Below are 20,865 nucleotides of genomic sequence, written 5' to 3'. Positions count from 1 at the left end.
ACTCCCCAGAGAGCATCTACTATATAGCATTATTTACTTAACTTTGTCATTTAAAGAAATCAAGACTCAATTACCAGTCTCTGAAGGATTAGAGACAGAAAGGGCAGTGGATGTGGAATATAGACATATTTATTGAAAGAATATATTAAAAACATGTGATAAAACTATTATTTGAATGGCAAAAAAGTATAGTCGAAGTGACATCTGCAATTGTTTGTTCATTGCAGCACTCTTTACAATAGCCAGAATCTGGAAAAAACCTGAGTGCCCAAGAACAGATGACTGGTTAAAGAAAGTTTGGTACATTTACACACCGGAGTACTATGTAGCTGTTAGGAAAGATGAAGTTATGAAATTTACTTACAAGTGGTACTACATGGAAAGTATCATGTTAAGCGAAACGAGTCGGAAAGAGCAGGATAGACACAGAAAGATTCCATTCATCTGTGGTACATAAAGCAACAAAATGGGAGACTAACACCTGAGAATGGCTGAGATTAGTACCAGGAATTTTGCTCCATGACTTGGAGGCCAGCCACATGTGCTAGGGGAAAAGGAAGCTTAGATAAAGAAGAGAGCACCAAATTAAGGGTGTTGTGAGGATCCTGCCAGGGTGGGAGAAGAATGCTGAAAGTAGACTGTAGACCAAACATGATTGCCACTCAGTGCCTCTCTTGCAAAACACAGTACCCAAAAGAAGAGAGAGAGAACAAGGGGGAATGCTCTGCCACAGAGGCAATGGTGGATGGGGGGGATGGGGGGTGGGAGGGATGCTGGGACCCGTGGTGGTGGAGGATGGGCACTGGTGGAGGGATGGGTACTTGATCATTTTATAACTGAAACCCAAGCACAAAAATTTATAAGTCTATAACTGTACCTCATGGTGTTTCACTAATAAAAAAATTTTAAAAAACTATTATTTGAATGGTTGTTTTTGAGACCATATCTGGCTATGCTCAGGGGTTACTCCTGACTCTGCACTCAGGAATCACTCCTGGGCATCTGTGAGGGACCGTATGGGGTGGCCGGTATCAAACCCAGGTCAGTCACTTGCAAGGCAAGCACCTTACCCATTGTACTACTTATCCAACCCCTAAAGCTATTGCTGATAGAGACATAGACATACACTTATGATAAAATGACTTAAGAACTAAACATGCATGCACAAATGAGTGCATGTAAAACTTTGCAAATATGCACAGCACAGGTAGATTAGATCAATGTCAATTTCATGATGGTAATATTGCAAGATATTATTGATCCCACTAATGCTTGTGGGATCTTTCTATCTTATTTTATCTAAGAATACGTAAATCAAAAATATCTCAAAGCAAAAAGTTTTAATGAAGTGCTATAATATTTAATTCTGAAAACATACATTGAATACTCAGTAATTTTTAAAGTGTAAATATTAAATGGATATGTAACATTTAATGAATTTATATTTCTGTATATCATTTTCATGCGTGTATGACTAAAGTACCTAGAATGATGCTGAATGTATGATAAGTTCTCAGTGCATTTCATCTATCATTATTTCAATCCTTCAGGAAAAATTTCATGTTCAGTTTATCTCTAAGGCTCAGCATATAGTTTCTGAGATATATATATATATATATATATATATGTGTGTGTGTGTGTGTGTGTGTGTGTGTGTGTGTATGCCAAATACCAATTATTGTCAGATGTATGAACTACTTTTCTAATATCTTACAAATGTCTTCAAAGAATGGGTCAGTGAGAATGAGTCTTTCTGTTGAGATCAGAGTAATCAAGAACCCTAAACAGAAAATGACAATAGTACTACCTGCGCTTCATTCCCAGTTTTTTCATTTATTGCCTGTACAGCTTTGAAAAGTCCAGTTCCTTTTTCTTTCCCATTTGTTAAGATGAGGGTGTAGAATGGCATTAATTCCATAGCAATAGCTTTCTTTCAAACCTCAAACATATGAGGCTTTATATTTTAAAAATAGTGAATTATCCTTCCTGAAATTTAAACACTGGGCTCGAAGTCCAAACTTTAGCCTCCAATTCTGTCTAGGTCAAATTGATTTTTCTTTTTATGCCCTCTTCCCCGTTTCCTCATTAGAGTACAGTTTTTAGCAACTGGCTTTTACCTTTATAATACTTTGATGTGTGTAGTGGTCAGAATGGCTTTAAACAATAGGTAGCCAAGACTTTAGAATTCTTTAGGAGATAAAAAATAGTAGGAATTCAAGCTATAATTATACTATTAATCACTCCTATTGCATCATTATCCTTTGGAGCCAAGGGAAGTTACACTTGCTAAATTTAAAAAACAATCAAGACATATTGTGATTTATGAAAGCACAGAAAGACCTCAGAAAAATACCAGCTTATTTATTTTATCTAATATTTGTAACACAACCTAATGTATTCATGTAATGCTTTTGAAAGGACTCCTGGGTAATTTTCCATGCCAAAAGTTAGCCAATAGCTGACAGATGTCCTTACTCAAAGAGGCCAGGGTTTTATACTGCTATGAATATTACAAGGGTCTTTTTTGTCTGTCTTCTTGCTGTATGTCACTGCATCTGGAATGTCTAGCCACTTCAGAGTTGAAATCACTTATATTTTTGTATTAACACAGGATTCCTTGAATGTTAAATCATGCAGTATTTATTGTACACCTTGCATGAACTCATCCTTGTAAGAACACCATGAAATAATTATAATGCAATATACATGTTTCTCCATTAATAATAAATATAATTTGTTAAAGAATTACCAAAGGCCCCATTTTCCTATGATAGGTCACTTAATTTAACTCTATAACAGGTCTGTCAAAAAGACTTTAGTAATTCCAGATTACAGAGGATTAGAGAGGTTAATAAATTCTTAAATTGATCTGAGTGTGGTAGATTGTATTAATCAAAAATATTTTAAATCAAAATAAATGTAAGGAGGTTGAGACTTAAATAATAATGAGAGTGAAGATAGAACTAAATGAGGCTGGAGTAATTGATGGAAATGAGAAGATATTTGTAAAGTACTGGAAAAATCACATTGTATTCCCAACAAAAGTATCTTTTAAAAATGAGGATATAATAAAGGTATTTTATATTAATAATAAATAAATCATAAGTAACTTCCATTGATTAAATTTATTTTAAAAGTTACTTATAGGGTCAGAGAGTTAGTACAGCAGTAAGGTGCTTTTCTTGCATGTGTCCAACTCAGATTTGATTCCTGAGGCATTTAAAGTCCCCCTATCCCCACCAAGAGTGACCCCTGAGCACAGAGTCCTAAGCAGTGCTGGATGCATCCCCAAAACAGAAAAAAGATACTTATAAAAAATCCCAGTAATGAAAACTTTGATGCAAAGGAACAGAAAACATTCAGGCATTTCCAAACAAACATTGTCTAGAACAAAATAATGTTTAATTTGAGGTTAAATAATTATAAAAACACCCAAAATGTCAACTTAAATAGTGCGAAGCCATGTATTGGGGAGAACGAGAAGGGTAAAAGTATACCAACATCGAAGTATTATGCAACATGGGAATAAAAATATTAACTGATGACTTTACTAGTTATGTATGTCATTTTTAGCATTACCATTAACATAAAAAAGAAGATTAAATGAGAACACATATGTTTAATCCGGAAAGCAAAACAAACAAGCAAACAATAAAAAGTATTGAATCAAGAGAGCATAATTTCCAGGCCAGTGCAGGGATGGAAAAGCAGACAGAAGCTCTTTTTAACATGCAAATGTAGAGAAAGAGAAATCCATTTTGAAAACTGTTTAAGGAATGTAGACTATTGACAATAAACTTTCCTACCGAAATGATTCTATACAGTGGGGACTTCCACAGCAATCTTAGCTGAAGGCCAGTGAGTGAAGCTACAGGCAAAAGGACAATGACAGGATGATCTCATTCATCTGTGATATACAGAGAAGCAAAACAAGGGTATGGGCAACATCAATTGATAGCTGCGGATGCTAAAATACAGAACTGAGCTTGCCAGGAATAGGAGGAGGGTAATGAATAGATTGACTAGATGTAACATAGAAACATAGATGGAATGTGACCCCAGAGGGTCACATGAGTGATACTAAAGGAGACAGTAGTATGAAAATTCATAAGTAACAAATTAACAAGTAACAGGGGACAGGCAGGAAGTAATGCTGAAGCAGAGGTGACAAGGGGACTGGGTGGTGATGGAGATGTATGTGTGTGTGTGTGTGTGTGTGTGTGGCGCGGAGGCAGGGGGAGGATGGTCTTGTGGTCTGTGGTAGTAGGACTGTGCATAAGTTTTGTACATTAATACCAGAAACTTGATCACCCTTGAAAACTTATTACCTAAACTATAATAATTTTTTTTTTGCTTTTGGGGTCACACCCAGCGATTCACAGGGGTCACTCCTGCACTCAGGAAATACTCCTGGCGGTGCTTGGGGGACCCTGTGGGATGCTGGGAATCGAACCTAGGTTGGCCGCGTGCAAGGCAAGCACCCTACCCGCTGTGCTATCACTCCAGCCCCAATAAAAATGTTTTAAAGAAACTATCTAATAATGTAAATCGTCCAGTTAAAACAACCTAAAAAATTCACCATCAGTGGCTCTCAAAAGCAAGATTCTATATCGTACTCCCAAAGATATTGACTCAATTTGTCTGAAGGAGGGCATTTTAGTTATACATTCCAAGAGTTAATGAAGTGACAAGTTCATGACTCTGGGTTGAACTGTCTTTGTCTTCATGAGAGCAGCATTCCCCTTGAAAGTTTAGTTTACCTTTTACTCATTGTAATGTATAAATTATTGGTAATTCAGTATTTGAGAGAGATTGAGAATTTAGTTACAGGACATTTTTTCATACTGAACATTTTTTGACATAATTTCTTGGCTTATTTTTTGTTCAATAAAGGTTTTGTAGATCTTTCCAGTAAAAAAAAAGGTTCTTTTGGTTATTCTGATAATTTAAATTTCAGATGAATTATGCTGAATTAAAACATGTGTATATATATATGTATATATATGTAACATTGCTGTAATGTTGTTTACTTTTATGGCTTTAACGTAAAAATTTCTGCACCTTCACCACCACCAAAGCCTCCAAGACCGTCCATCCCTGTCTTTCTGTCTGCTTCTCCCCTACCTCTTTATTATCCTTCTACTCCCAGCTGCTTGGTAATCTCATTTTTGTAATCAAAGACCAATGTTTTCTTACCAGGCTACACTACTTTTCTTGAATATTTGGTTTCTATGTACCATTGATGAGTGAGATGATCCTGTAATTGTTCTTCCTTAGACTTATTTACCTTTACATGATATCCTCGTTTCATCCAAATTGCAACATACTGCGTAATTTCAATTTTTCTCACAGCTTCATAATACCTCATTGTGGGTATATGTTTCAGGACTTCTTAATATATTCATCTGCTTTGGACTTTGGGGTTACATTCACAAATCACAAATCACAAATCATCCTGTTATTCGTCGATTGCCTCGAGCAGGCCCCAGTAACGTCTCCTTCATCCTAGCCCTGAGATTATATTCAAGGCTCTTTAGGAGAATGAGACCCATCATTGTTACTGGTATTTGGCATATTGGGTACGCCAAGGGGAGTTTGCCAGACTCTGCCCTGTGGGCAGGCTACAGTCGGTAGCCTGCCAGTTTGTCCAAAGTAGGAATGAGATAATAAGATGTCATAATAAGATGTCTGCATAATAAGAAGACTGCATAATAAGAAGACTGTACTCTTCTCTTCCAGGATCTGGTTTTTATAGTCTCTGAGTCTTGGCCGCTGATGGCATTATACGGCGCCAGGGGGCCAGTTGGTGGGTGTGACCCCCGCCTACTGGAATTTGAAGGATCTGGGTGGAGGATGCTCAGCCCAAATCCGAGTAGGCTTGGAGATCTCGGCCCCGGAACCCGCGTGACTTTGTCCCTCTGCCAGTAGCTTCATGTGTGCGGAGAGTGGTCTCAGCATGGTGGTGGCTGGTCCTGGAGGTCTTTGCTGCCGGAGCCCTGGTCGGGGCGGGGAGGAAAGCTCAACCCGCTCCCCTCCAAGGGGTCCCGGCGAGTGAGGACAGTCAGGCGCGGGGGCAGAAGTCAGGCACGGGGTTACATTCATTTCCTAGCTATTAAGCTTAGTACTGTAAAGAACAGGGGTGTGTATTATGTATTTTCAAATTAATTCTTTTGTGCTCAGTACCATAATTTTGTGACTCCCAATTGCATTCTCAAGAAGAATAGAGCAGCCCAGTATTCACTGAACTCTTCTTGAAGTGGTTTCACACTTCATATGTTATAGTTTTGAAAGAGTGCATGAAAGGCTAATGCTTTTTTATTCTAGCACTGATCTCTACTAAAACAGTAATTTTTTTTCCAGATAAGTGACTTTATGTATAGATTTGGGGCTCATACCTGATGGGTCTCAGAACTTCTGGCTCTGTGCTCAGAAATTGCTCTGTTAAGCATCAAATTGGAGTTGGTTTCCAGCAAGTCAATAGCTCTAAACCCTGTACTATCTCTAAGGCCCAAGAAAAAAATGAATAAAGTGGTTTTTGTGTATAATCACTTAGTCATTCACACATTCACTTTTATATTACTTCCTCTTCCATTTATATTCATTGACATATTAAACTTACTCATATTTTCTAGAGTCAGTCATCAACTCACTCATGACTCTAAATCAATTAGTCATTCATTGATATATTTACCTACTCAAATTTTTCCACTTACTTTAACCTGATTCTATAATTCATGTGTTTGTTGATGCATTTATCCATTTACTAGTTCATTTCATGGACACAGACATATATGTATTATGGTTAATAATTTCATTTTTATATTACTAAATGTAAGGTCAAAGATCAATGGCATTTACATGCTGAAATGCTCTATCACTCAACTCTGTCAGTTATATCAAACACTTATGAACAAAATGTGGATTTTGCTGCTATACCTTATAGTTTTCTATCAGATATAAGCAAATCTTTAAAATGGACACATATGTAAAACAAGTGAAATACACATATTTGAAAGAATGAACAGATATGGCTTATAAGCATAAACTGCCCTGGCATTCAGTTTTGATTAGTTTTCTCCACTAATTTAAATTCAGTTATTAGTACTCTTCTATCTTACTAAGTTTTAGGTTTACTGTATTGCAAACCATAATACCCAAAGAGAGAGAGAAAGAAGTGTGCCTGCCACAGAGGCCGGGGGTGAAAAGGGGTGGGAGTGGTGGGAGGGATACTGGGAATATTGGTGGTGGAGAATGGGCACTGTTGGAGGGATGTGTGTTCAGCCATTGTATGACTAAAATATAATCGTGAAACTTTGTAAGTCTGCAACTGTATTTCACGGTGATTCATTAAAAAAATAATAAATTAAAAAAAATTGAGTTGTAGGTTTGTAGATGATCTGGAATTTTCACATTGGTAAGAAAGGAATGTCTAGTTGATATAATCTTTATAGTAAGAAGAAATAATATTTATTATGAGCAAGGTCATACTTTCATACATGTTTCTGACTTTCAGATGATTGACAAACTATCTGAAGAAAAGGAACTGGCCAAATACAAGAAATATCCACCATAGCCAATATTTTTTTATTGAAATATTCAGTAAAATAATCAGAAAACTGACAATAAGGATCTGTTTAATCAGTGAAAGGCCAAATCTACAGGTAGCACCATATCTTCCAGCTATTTATTGGTAATACAGAAGGATAAACAAAATCCAAGACAGTTGAAAGTAAATGACATGAAAAACATCAGCATGAAAATTACCCACTCTGAGCTAATGTGCATCACTGAAGTCATATATATATATATGAATATGTATGTAGGTATGTAATACATATGTATGACACCCCATATATTTACAGACATATATGACACCCCATATATACACACACACATATATATATATGTATGTATAAGAGTATAGTAGGAAGGTCAGCGGCATAACTCAAATATTAGGGAAATGACCAAGCATGTTCTTGGCCCTGAGTTCCATTGCTGGCATTGCACTCTCCCTGCTCCCTGCCCAGCACCCTTGGCTCATAAAGTCTTAGTGCCTCTAGTGGACTTGAGCTTTCCAGAAACATGGGGTATGGTTTCAATTTAAGTTTTTAAAAATGGGGGGGGGGGGGAGTGGGGGAAACAAGAGAACACATTTTGCACATACAGATGTGATCCTTGGTTCTCTCAGTTCACAGACAGGGACAAATATTACAATAGTTTCTAGAATTTGCTCCAAGGGCAATCTTGGAGCAAAGTTTTATTTTTTTGAGTCAGACCTGGTTTCAGCATTAGGGATCTGGAAGTTGCTATCCCTAGATCAAATGTTTGGGGGGCTTCAATCCTGATCTTGGGGGCAAAGTCCTGAAATGCTGAGTTCTAGTATTCTCTTAACTTAAAATTAATTCCTGCTATAAAAAGGTTTGCCCTCGATCCCTTCTCCATGTACATAATATCTTATGTTATAATGTATAATAAATGACAATTTGGAAAAACTTCAGGACCCTACCCTTGTAGTATCAGATACTCTCCTAATCAACACAACTGGTGGTTGTTTATTTGTCCTTGATGGTAGAAAGTAAGTTTTTAGATGGCGGAAATTTAGATGGTGCTATTTACCAATGTGTCCCCAGCCACTGGCATTTAACTTAATGGATATTTTTGTTTTAGGGCCATACCCAGTGGTGCTCAACCTAACTCCTGTGTTCAGGGATCATTCTAAGTGGTTCTTGGAAAACCATATGTGGTTTCAGGGTTTGAAGTAGAGCTACTGTGTGCAAGGAAAGATCTTTAATGTCTGAACTATCTTTCCTTTAATGAATACTTTAAAGAGAACTGAGTAACAAGTGTCATAGATGAATACTTGCAAAGGTTTTAGAGAGAAAGAAGATGTAAACTCTCCATTTTAAAAGTGTGGGGGGGTCAAATAGCTAGAATCTGGAAAAAAACCTGAGTACCCGAGAACAGATGACTGGTTAAAGAAACTTTGGCACATCTACACAATAGAGTACTATGTAGCGGTTAGAAAAGATGAAGTCATGAAATTTACATACAAGTTGTACTACATGGAAAGTATCATACTATGTGAAATGAGTCTGAAAGAGAGGGACAGACATAAAAAGATTGCATTCATCTGGGGAACATAAAGTAACAAAATAGGACACTAACTCCCAAGAATAGCTGAGATAAGTACCAGGAGGTTCACTGCATGGCTTGGAGGCCAGCCACACATGCTAGGGGAAAAGGCAGCTCAGATAGAAAAGGGAGCACCAAATAAAGGGTGTTGGGAGGAGTCTCCCAGGATGGGAGATGCATACTGAAAATAGACTGTAGACCGAGCATGATTGCCTCTCGGTGCCTCTTTTGCAAACCACAGTACCCAAAAGTAGAGAGAGAACAAAGGGGAATGTCCTGCCACAAAGGCAGGGTAGGATAGTGGGTATGGGGGGTGGGAGGGGTACTGGGATAAGTGGTGGTGGAGGATGGGCAGTGGTGGAGGAATGGGTACTCGATCATTGTATAATTGAAACCCGAGCACAAAAATTTGTAAGTCTACAACTGTACCTCTAGGTGTTTCACTAATAAAAAAATTAATTTAAAAAAATAAAGTAAAAGTGGGAGGTTCAAAGGACATGACATTTAAATTATAATTTGGGTAAAACTTTGGAAATACCCACTAACAATGTATATGGGTGTGATGTAGTATGTGTGAGTGTGATGTCTATGATGAGTTTGGGTGAGTGTGAGGTGTCTGTGTTGCATAAAGAATATGTGTGTGGAAACACATACTCCTAGAAATGGGAACTGCATTTGTATACATAGAGGGAAAATGAATGGGACATTCACCGTGGTTGATTCATAGTGAATACAGTCATAAGTTTGGGAGTAGAAGACTAGTGATAAAATGAGATTAGGAAGATAAATTAGCAACCTAACTCTCCAATTTGAGGTTTATATTAAGAATTTGTTCTTAATTCAGATAGAAATAAATGCTTAGCACAGGCATTCAAATGCTTGCCTTGCACATGGCAATCCCTGTTTGAATTCTAGTACCACATATGGTGCTCCTGATAGCACTAAAAGTCAGGAGTCAGGAGTAACTAAGAGCACAGAGTCAGGAGTAACCCAGAAAAACAAGAGGTATGGCTCAAACTCCTCTTTCCCCACCAGAATTTTGACAGAGAAGTACAGATAAGGAAGTGGTTTAAACATGGAAATAACTTGGACTGAGGGATTTTTCAGTTTTATTATGGCAAAATCACTCATAGCTAATGGGGGATATTTAGTAATTAGAGGACATTTAGTAATTGATTGTCTCTAATACATATTAGCCAATATCTTGTTACTCTGTAAATACTTTCACAAACCATAAGTTTCTCTAAACTGTTCTGTTTCCCTAACTCTAACATCCTAATCCCTTCCCTAATTAACTGCTACCATCCATGTATGTTTCTATCTTCTTTCCCTGATCTGACCCCACACTTGTTGTCAGAGAGAATATTCTAAATGGTTTATTCCCTATTAAGTATTTTTTATAAATAACCACCCATTACCTATAAATATATCAATTTATAGTGTATTTTACTTTATGATTACTTCTCCAGCACAATTTCCTTGATTATTTGATTATCATATTTTTGAAAAGCAGATCAAACCATCTAAATATGAAGCCCTTCCTGGTGTCATCTGTAAGAAACAGTCAACAACATAATTATTTTCTGCATATACCACCCTTGTTACTCTTCTTTAATAGTAATACGAAAGTGATATTTGAGTATATATCTGTTATTAACTGTAGTTGGAAGAATCAAACAGTATTTGTCAGTGTCTAGGACCCAGTACATTGCCTGTTTAAATGAATGTGTTCTTTCTCCAACTTTTGAAATGCTCAAATAGATTAACTTAGACCAATACATCTGAAATAATGAATCAAATTAGAGAAATTGGGTGAAGTTCAACTAAGGTAGACAAAAAAAATTATGTGTTCTGTTATTTTGGAGCAGAGTAACTTTTTTCCAGCTTCTTGGAAAGGTACACATGACCTTTTGCTCACTATTACTCATTCATTATGAGTTTCACTATTAAAAATATAAAGGGGATGATGGTTTTAATATTGATTCACTCTAAGCATATATCCACTGATACCTAGGGAGAAATTGACTCAGAATGTTTCCAACTACGTGGATAGAAAATGATTTGATTGCATTGTTACTGAGGTAAGATCTGGAAGAGCCAAAAAATCCAAGTTGTTTTCTTCATAGCTCTCTGGCTGAGTCTAATGGGAACTGCTTGGGTTTATCCCAGGTAAGATAACTACAAGTTCTCAAAAATCAGATTAAGTGGGACTAATGACCTGAGAAATTCTATAACCAGTGAATTAGGGACTCCATTAGATCCAATGAAGAATGTAAATGCCAAATAGGAAATGAGGTAAAACAGCTGCACCTATGAGGAGAAAGTGTGATAGAGGGATTGAAATGAATATGGCAAAAGCAATTTTTCTGAATGTAACAAGGGAATATAGTGGAAACAACATTTGGGTACAAAGTTTAAAGTTAAGGTAGTACCTATTCTCTCAGTTGATAGGTTCTAAGAATTTGGAATTCATATTGCCTCCTAAAAAAAGTTAGCAGTGAAGTAATGGGATAGAATTAGTCAGAAAAGAACATTTATTACCAACTTGCTGTGTATCATGTGCATAAACAGGTTTTTTCCTGAATGCGTGGGAAAGATTTGTCTTTACCATAACTGAACTTTCTGATAGCGTTAGGGAGCTACAACTATTTACCATTTAAGGTAAGGTAAGGGAGAAAAATGTGAACTTCAGGGCATTATCTTTCTTCTATAAAGACACTCGTGTAGAAGAGAAATAGAGTTGAACTCAGTCTGTGGTACAATAGGTACAGAGCTTATTTTGTACGTGTCCAGCCTGGATTTGCTCTCCAGCACCCCAGAGGGTCCCCCAAGCACTGTAAATAGTGACCTGATTGCATAGTCAGGAGTAAACCCTGAGTACTGCTGGATGTGTCCCAAAAATAAGTGAGAAAAAGAGAGAGAAAGAGAGAGTAGTTTCCAAGGCAGTCTAACTAAAAAATCAAGATATTTTCATTAGTTATTTATCCTGCTATAGCACAAAGAAGCCTTAAAAGATATTATACGTTTTCTTTCTGAGAGACGTTATTAAGAACTATGATGCAATTGGCAGTGGTTGTTCTTTTTTTTTCTTTAAACTTCTAGGACCAGGAACTAACTGCTTCATTGCTCTTCTGATTTTAAGTAAGTCTTTCTCTATACCCCAAAACCCCTTATTTAAAAAAAAATGTGGAACAATTCCTGACTCTCTCTACCTTTACAATTAAAGTTTTTTCCAATGGGGAGGATTATTTAAAGCTTATTATGAAACTATTTCCCAAAGAAAAATTTTAATTCTTTAATTTTAAACCAATCGTTATGAACTACAAAGATATTTATGATTGAGTTTCAGGTGTACCCAGTTTCCCTCCTGCCTCCCAGCCTGACTCTGAAGTAGGTATATTTCCCCTCCACCATTATCCTAGAATTTTCTTTTCTAACTTATCTGCTCTTCACACCCATCCCTGTTTCTTTATTTTTTTAATTTTATTGAATCACTGTGAGATAGTTACAAGCTTTCATTTTGAGTTACAATCACACAATGATCAAACACTCATCCCTCCACCAGTACACATTCCCCACCACCAATATCCCCGGTATATCTCCCCTTTCTCACCCTCCCCCTGTCGCCATGGCAGACCATTTTCCCCATGTTCTCTCTCTACTTTTGGGCATTGTTTTTCTATATAGCTACTGAGAGGCCATCATGTTTGGTCCTTTATCTACTTTCTGCACACGTCTCCCATCTCATCTGATTCCTCCAGTTATCATTTTCTTAGTGATCTCTTCTCTATTCCAGCTGCCTTCTCCCTTTTGCTCATTAGGCAGGCTTCCAGTGATGGAACATCTATCTATCCCGTGTATCTTCTATCCTTAGATGTCAGCCTCATGTTATGTTGTTTTATACTCCACAAATGAGTGCAGTCCTTCTATGTCTGTCCCTCTCTTTCTGACTCATTTCACTTAGCATGATACTCTCCATGTCTATCCATTTATAAGCAAAGTTCATGACTTCATCTCTCCTGACAGCTGCATAGTATTCCATTGTGTAGATGTAGCAGTTTCTTTAACCAGTCATCTGTTCTAGGGCACTTAGGTTGTTTCCAGATTTTGGTATTGTGAACAGTGCTGCAATGAACATATAGGTACAGATGTCATTTCTACTATGCTTTTTTGCATCCTCAGGACATATTCCGAGAAGAGGTATTGTGGGGTCACATGGAAGCTCAATTTCTAGTTTTTGATGGACTGTCCATATTGTTTTCTAGAAAGATTGGACTAGTGGGCATTGCCACCAACAGTGAAAGAGTGTTCCTTTTCCCCACATCCACGCCAGCACTGGTTGCTTTTGTTCTTTTGAATGTGTGTCACTATCTGTGGTGTGAGATGATATCTCATTGTGGTTTTGTTTTGCATCTCCCTGATGGCTAGTGATGTGGAGCATTTTTTATGTGCCTTTTGGCCATTTGTATTTCTTTTCTGAGGAAACTTGTGTTCATTTCTTCTCCCCATTTTTTGATGGGGTTGGAGGTTTTTTATCTTGTACAATTCTACTAGTGTCTTGTATATCCCGGATATTAATCCCTTATCAGATGGGTAGTGGGTAAATATTCTTTCCCATTCTGTGGGCTCTTTCTGTATTTTGGTCACTGTTTCCTTTAAAGTGCAGAAGCTTCTTAGTTTGATGTAGTTCCATTTGTTTATGTTTGCTTCCACTTGCATGGTCAGTGCTGTTTCATCCTTAAAGATGCTTTTAGCTTCAACGTCGTGGAGAGTTCTGCCTACATTTTCCTCTATGTACCCTATAGATTCATGTCTGATATTGACGTCTTTAATCCACTTTGTTCTGAATTTTGTGCCTGGCATTAGACAGCAGCCAGAGTTCATTTTTTTTGCAGGTAGCTATCCAGTTTTCCCAGCACCACTTGTTGAAGAAGCTTTCCTTATTCCACTTCACATTTCTTGTTCCTTTTTCAAAGAAAGATTAAGTGGTCACATATTTGGGGGGTCTGTGACAGACTATTCAACTCTGTTCCCTTGGTCTTCAGATCTGTTTCTAGCCCAGTACCATGCTGTCTTAATTAATACTGCTTTGTAGTACAGTTTGAAGTTGAGGAAGGAGATGCCACCCATCTTCTTTTTCCTAAGGATTACTTTAGCTATCTGTGGGTTTTTATTGTTCCATATGAATTTCAGGAGTGTTTGGTCTATTACTTTGAAAAATGTCATGGGTATCCTGATAGGGACTGCATTGAATTTGTATAGTGCTTTGGGCCACACCCATCCCAGTTTCAAACTTCCCACTGAAGATCAGTTCTTTTAATTTTCTTTGGGCATTTGAAATTCTCCTATGAACTTTCTTCCTATCCTACATATGAGAGATCATTCTGCGCCTGTTACTCTCCCTCTGATTTCATACAACATGATACTTTCCAGATCTATTCACATAGCAACAAATTGCATGACTTCAACTTTTCTAAGACTGAGTAGCATTCCACTGTGTATATATACCATAGTTTCTTTATTCTGTTATCTTCTCTCCAAGATAAAATATTTTTACATTAATTTATTTCCTTTCTGTTACTTGTTACTGAGTCTGTTATCATTCTATGTTATTCTAGCATCTGATATAAAAACTTGAATGTTTATTATGTGTGAATTAAATTGATAGTAGAAAAATTTGAGTACTTTAGGGACGACAATGATTTTTTTCTTCTAATATTTGCCATCCACTCTTGTTTACTTTGATCAGCTAGAATTATTAGCACTGTCCTCCCTTTGTTCATCGATTTGCTCAGCGGGCACCAGTAACATCTCCATTGTGAGACTTGTTGTTACTGTGTTTGTCATATAGAATACATCACAGGTAGCTTGCCAGGCTTGGCCGTGTGGGCAGAATACTCTTGGTAGCTTGCTGGGCTCTCCGAGAGGGGCAGAAGAATTGAATTCTGATTGGCCACGTGGAAGGCAAACGCCCTATCTGCTGTGCCATTGCTCCAGCCCAATTTGGCTAGTCCAAAAGTAGTGAGTGGTAGCAAGGTAAACCTAAAGTCAACCTTGAGAAAACTAAAAATTTTATCGGTATGAGACAGAAATCCAGTATGTCTCCTGGATATGTATGTCGATATGATCCGGGTGATTTTATTTATTTTATTTTTGGAGTGGTCTCCCAAGTAGTACTCTGGTGACAAAAAGACACTTGGAGCAGTGATTGATCATCCAGACCTATGCCCAAGAATGTGATGTTGGGATCAACCAGTTCATCCTTAAAGTTTCTAAGGACTGCACCAGATGATGCTCAGAAAGCCTATTGAGCTATATAGTATGACTATACTATGGAGGCCAGATGGTGCCAGGGATCACACATTTACGCTTGACTTCTTTACCAAATCCTTAGCCCTTCAGTGATTTCAATAAAATGAAAGCAAGGTGCTGCTGTCTCTACACCCATAATCTTTTACTAGCTTCCATTATTATACTTTATGATCAAACTTTTTTGGCATAATATGCCCTCATCTATCTCCTTTGTCTCATTTGATATCAGATTCTAATATATCAGAGTTGTGTCAAACATTTGCATTATTGATTTGATTTGTTGGACTGGATAATTATTTGAAAGTTAGCCTGACCATACCAGATTATATTCATTCTCAGTTATGACAACCACATATATCTTCAGATTGTTAACCTTCCTCTCTGGGAGAAAAAAAAAAAACCTAGATGAGAACTGCTGGTTGAGATCTTTCTTCTCCTTGACATCAAGCTCATTAAAATGAGCATTTCTTCCCTCTATCATAAAACTTCTAAGTATTCCACTTCCCTTTTTTGAAATAATCTTCCTCTCACCATCCACAAAATTATCAATGTGTAATAATTATTTAGATCTATATGTAATAATCATTACAGAACCAAAACTTACTTACTCATCATACTAAGAGCAACCTTTCCTACAGGTATTCAGTTGTAGCTACCTGTTCATAACTAAACTTACTGGAATAATTTCTGATTCTCTTTCAGCCAGCATCTTGAGTAAGTTATGGGCCAACTTTATTTTTTATGGTATTTTCAATATGAAGCATGAAGACAGGCCCATGATAGAAATTCAGTGGAAGTTTATTAAATGAATGAAATAACACTAAAAAATAAAATGAAAATGATCAAGAAAGTGAAGTCAGACTATATCTCCAGAAGTTGACAATTACTTAATGAGCACTGATTTTGCTCTAGGCAAGGTGCTGAGCCATGGTAATAATGCTTGGCAGTCTTTACTCTAGGAGATATTGTCTTGTGGAAGAAATCAATTTAAGTGGACAGGGAAAACAGAGTCTCCTAAGTGATCCAAGGAGGTATTCAAAGCCTGAAGTTGGGTATATGGAGTTCCAAGAGCCTTTTCTGAGTCAGACTTAGAAGTTTGGATTTTGTCTAAAGACAATGAAGAGTTATAGAAGGAAGATAGCCAGTGGTATGATTCACATCAGTGATTTCAGAATCATTGAATGACCAGTATAAAGGGAAGGAAACACCATCATAAAGGATCTTATTTTTAAAAATGAAAGATAAAGCAACAAGTTGTTATGAACCTGGCACATCGTAACTTCTCAACAAAGAAAATCAGAAGGAAAACTCAGTCAAGTCCCAAAACACAGAAAACTTTTTTCACTATTGAGATGGCCAAAAGTTTATTGCTATCAGTTAGTCTCTTTAATCTTTCTATCATGAACCCACATTTATTGTGAGATATATATATATATATATATATATAATGTATATAATAAGGACCACGAGCCAGCTCAAGACTGCATGGGGAAAGAAGAAAATACAGGCATTTCTGGACTCTGAGGCATTCTGAAACCTGATGATTGAGTGTTTGTTTTCCAATTGTCTGCATTTCTGCCTAGTCCTCCAAAATGAATAATTGTCAAGGTTTTGCTAGGACCAAGTATATTCCAGGGAAATTGGATCTGCAATTTTGCAGAATTTCACAATGCCTTTTGCAGTTCTGTGTCGAATTGTTTGTTTAAATCTAGTTTATTTTACCTTCTTGGACCTGGACATACTATCAGCTGAAATATTTATATCACTGCCTCGTAGGAGTTGTGCATTTCTCTTGTTCTGTGAAAAATGTGCTGACCTGCTCTATGCATATGAGTAATTGTTTTTATTTTAATTACTTGAGTGCCTGTGGAAGGAGATTGGGTTTTTTGGCTTGTTCTCTCCTTGACCACTTCTTGCCTTGCTTTCATTCATTCACTCCCTTTCACCAACACAGTTCAAGTGCTAGTCTCCAGTGAAGTCTTTGGAGACCTATGGAAGTTGGAATCTCAACACTAAATATAGTCTTGAAAGGAGGTATGGGACTTATAAGGATAAATAAACATAACTTGCTGCCCCCTGCAGAAATCTTCTCCCCCTGCACTAGTCAGGCCCCAGAATGTTGGAAAGAAAGTCAGAGCACATTTTTGCTGTTATTCAGATCTTATTTCTGAAAACAAGTCTGGCTTCACACAAATGTACACACACCAGTCCTTGTTCCGCCAAGCATTCTGAGCTCAACGCACTCTGGGTAACCTCTTTTAATGAGCCATTTATTCAACACAACCATTGAATATTTATTGTGTGCCAGTCCTTGCATCAAACAGGTCTCTGTCCTCACAAAATTCATCTTCCAAGCAAAAAAAAAAAAAAAAAAAAAAAAAAAAAAAAAAAAAAAAAAGATAGTTAAGTAATTAAGAAGTACATCATGCTAAAGTAGGAAAAAGCAAACCATGGGAAGGGTGCAATTTTAGTGCAGGAAGTCCTAGAAATTATGCAGAAATGATATCCAATAAGAGAAAGACAAGAATGGGGAAGGGAAGGGAGTTATGCATTGTTCTTAGAACCACTGTGTGTATTAGTGTGTCTGTAAGACTGTGTGTTTCTCAGTAAGGTATCTTCCTCTTCACTACAGTTCTGACACTATCTACCTGGATCTAGCATTGGGTTCCAAGTTAAAAGTTTCAGTCCTACAAGACAGCTTCTGCCTATTCTCTCCTCTCCAGTCCCATGTCCCATAAGCCCCTCCTCTGATTTGATTCATCAACTAGAGCAGCTCATGGTTTTCGAAGGAACATTTTACTTGCTGACTGGCTGGCTTACTCTAAAAAGATGTAAGAAATACACAGATAACTGGAAGGGATGCGCTGGACAAGATATGAGAAAGAGTGTTGAGCTTCCAATACTCTTTCCACACATATTACTATACCATTCACATGCTTGGACAGTCTGCTTGGAGTCCTGTGGTTTTCTTTGTTGCTAGTGGTGGTTTTTATGTTGTTGTTTTATTTTAGTATTCACAGGGGCTTCATTACATAGATATGACTGATTAAATTATTTGGGTTTTGGTGGTTAATGACATCTGTAGTTAGTTTATTTCTGTTCTCTGGAGGTAGATACAGAGGTGAGAGTTCCAACATCCTGTGTGGGTGTGGGGTAGGGTGGTGATGACAGTATGAATGGGCATACTATGCCTAGGGGCTAATAATAAATAATATATTGCTGAGGGTTCTCTCCCTGTAGTGCTCATGGTACCATGTGGTGTTGGGAATTGAGCTGCCTACTTAGCCCACATATAAAGCATAGGTACTAGCCCTTTGAGCTCTCTTTCTGTTCAAGTATTCCAAGCTTCAAATCATACTGTTTTCTTAGAAACCAGTTTCTGTCCTTAGGTGGAATCCATCTGTCACTTCATTAGCATAATAGATAACTTTAAGGTTCTTATCACTTGAGGAAATTCCAGTTGTTTAGGTTAGTCTAGAACTGACTGTAAAGACCAAAAATGTATGAGAAATATATTTTGGTTGACTGAATAAAGTGATTGCGGGGCTGTAAAATGGAGGGGTTACATGGAGGCTAAGATGAGGAAGGAGAAGCACAACAAATTGATGTGGAAAGACTGGTGGATATGAGATTCAATTGGAGAGAGAAAATCTGAATGATATGTATTTTTTTAGTTCAATTTTTACCTTAGTATCATTGTATAGTAAGGCAAACTTGTGCTTCAAGTATTCATAGCTGTTTATTCTTGAATGTTACTTAATTTTTCTAAGGCTGATTGTCATCATCTAGTTAATAGCATGAATGTGAAGAATATATATAGTAAGCATGAAAATCATTCTTTGACTAATATATGACAATTGTTAGATAAATATTAGCTCTGATTACTAATAGGATGTGGCAGTGACATAATTTTATCTCATCCTCCTCTTGCTATTTTTATCTAATTTTTAAAAAATTGTTGTTGTTCACCACCTCCCAGGTGGATAATTTGAGAGTCAACATCTTTTTATAAGTCACCCAACCTTGAATCCTCTCTACTCATTTTTTCTCCTACCCTTTTCTTCTTCCTTTTGGTTTCTTCTTTCATCTCATTTCTGTAGTTGATGCTTTATCAAAGTTTAGCTTCAGGAGCTAAATAACTAATCACTTTAAAAATTAATATATTATATTTATATGCCAGAATCATGTTAAGAGCAATTTTTATGTAGGCTGTCCTGGAAATTCACATTGGCATGCTCTATCCACTTATACGGGGGAATATGAATAAAACATAAATTGTGGATAAAATAATATTTCTGACTTCACTGTCTGCATTGATAACTCTTTAATTTCAGTGCATATTTTAGTTTCTCTACATTTTTATATTTACATGTCTGAAGTTCAGATTCATCCCTCATCCAAATCATTGTGGAAACATCCCCAATGTGCTGTTTTCAAACTTGTTACAATTTAGCTTCCACTGATATATCAGAATGTTCTTCCTAGCCTACCACCTGGTCACTTTATGTCCATGTTTGAAAACATTGAAAAATGCCCATTTTCCAAATAGTAAGTCTGTCAGGACTCTTTTCATCACAGGGAACAATAATAAACTGGATAAAGTTTAAAGGTAACAAGAATACAGCACTTCACTTACTGAAAGAGGCAATTTGGACTTTACACACAATTTGATCAGTACTTAAGGTACGTTTCTCTATTACTCTCTTGGCTATCCACCAAATGTCAATTTTCTCTCTCTAGCTGGTTTCTTTCAGGCTGACAAAATGTTTAAAGTAGTCATAGGTGTCCTATCTGCACATTACAGCTTGCAGATAAACACATGTCAAAATCAATTTCTTCCAATTACTAGAACCTAAGTTATGTCCCCACCTCTGAAGCCATCTTGGGGTCTCTAAGGTCCTATAAACCCATTGCCTAATATTGGAGTGCTCTGCTATTTCCGTACTGAATACCTTCATTTAGGGGGATTAGGATCAATATCTGGAGTGTGAACTAAAGAGATTTTTAGCAAACAACAGGAAACTTTATGGAAGTTGGAGGAGAGATAGATGTTAGGAAAGCAACCAACTATGCCCACCCTGAGGCTGTCATTTAAGAAGCATCAGTATCTTTCACTACCCTGTGATTTCAATTTCCCATCACTCCTCTTTTTACATTAGTCCTGTTAGAATGAATTAACTAACCAAAGTTTCCATATCTGTGTTTTCGCTTCAGATTAATTTTCTACATAGAATGCCAAGCTCTTGCCTCTAGTTTCTCTCCCAGCTTGTCCTTCTTGGTCAGAAAAAAATCTGGTCTTTAAAACCCTGAAGATGAAGTGCTACTCCAGCCTTGCAGTGACAGTGATCATACAGGAAACTTTATAGGTTCTCTGGATACTGTAGATGAATGGAGGACCAGAAATCAAACCAGGTTGGCTGT

Source organism: Sorex fumeus, unplaced genomic scaffold, assembly GCF_029834395.1.
Source record: "Sorex fumeus unplaced genomic scaffold, SorFum_2.1 ptg000129l, whole genome shotgun sequence".
NCBI classification, from domain to species: Eukaryota; Metazoa; Chordata; class Mammalia; order Eulipotyphla; family Soricidae; genus Sorex; species Sorex fumeus.
This window is presented reverse-complemented; position numbering follows the sequence as displayed.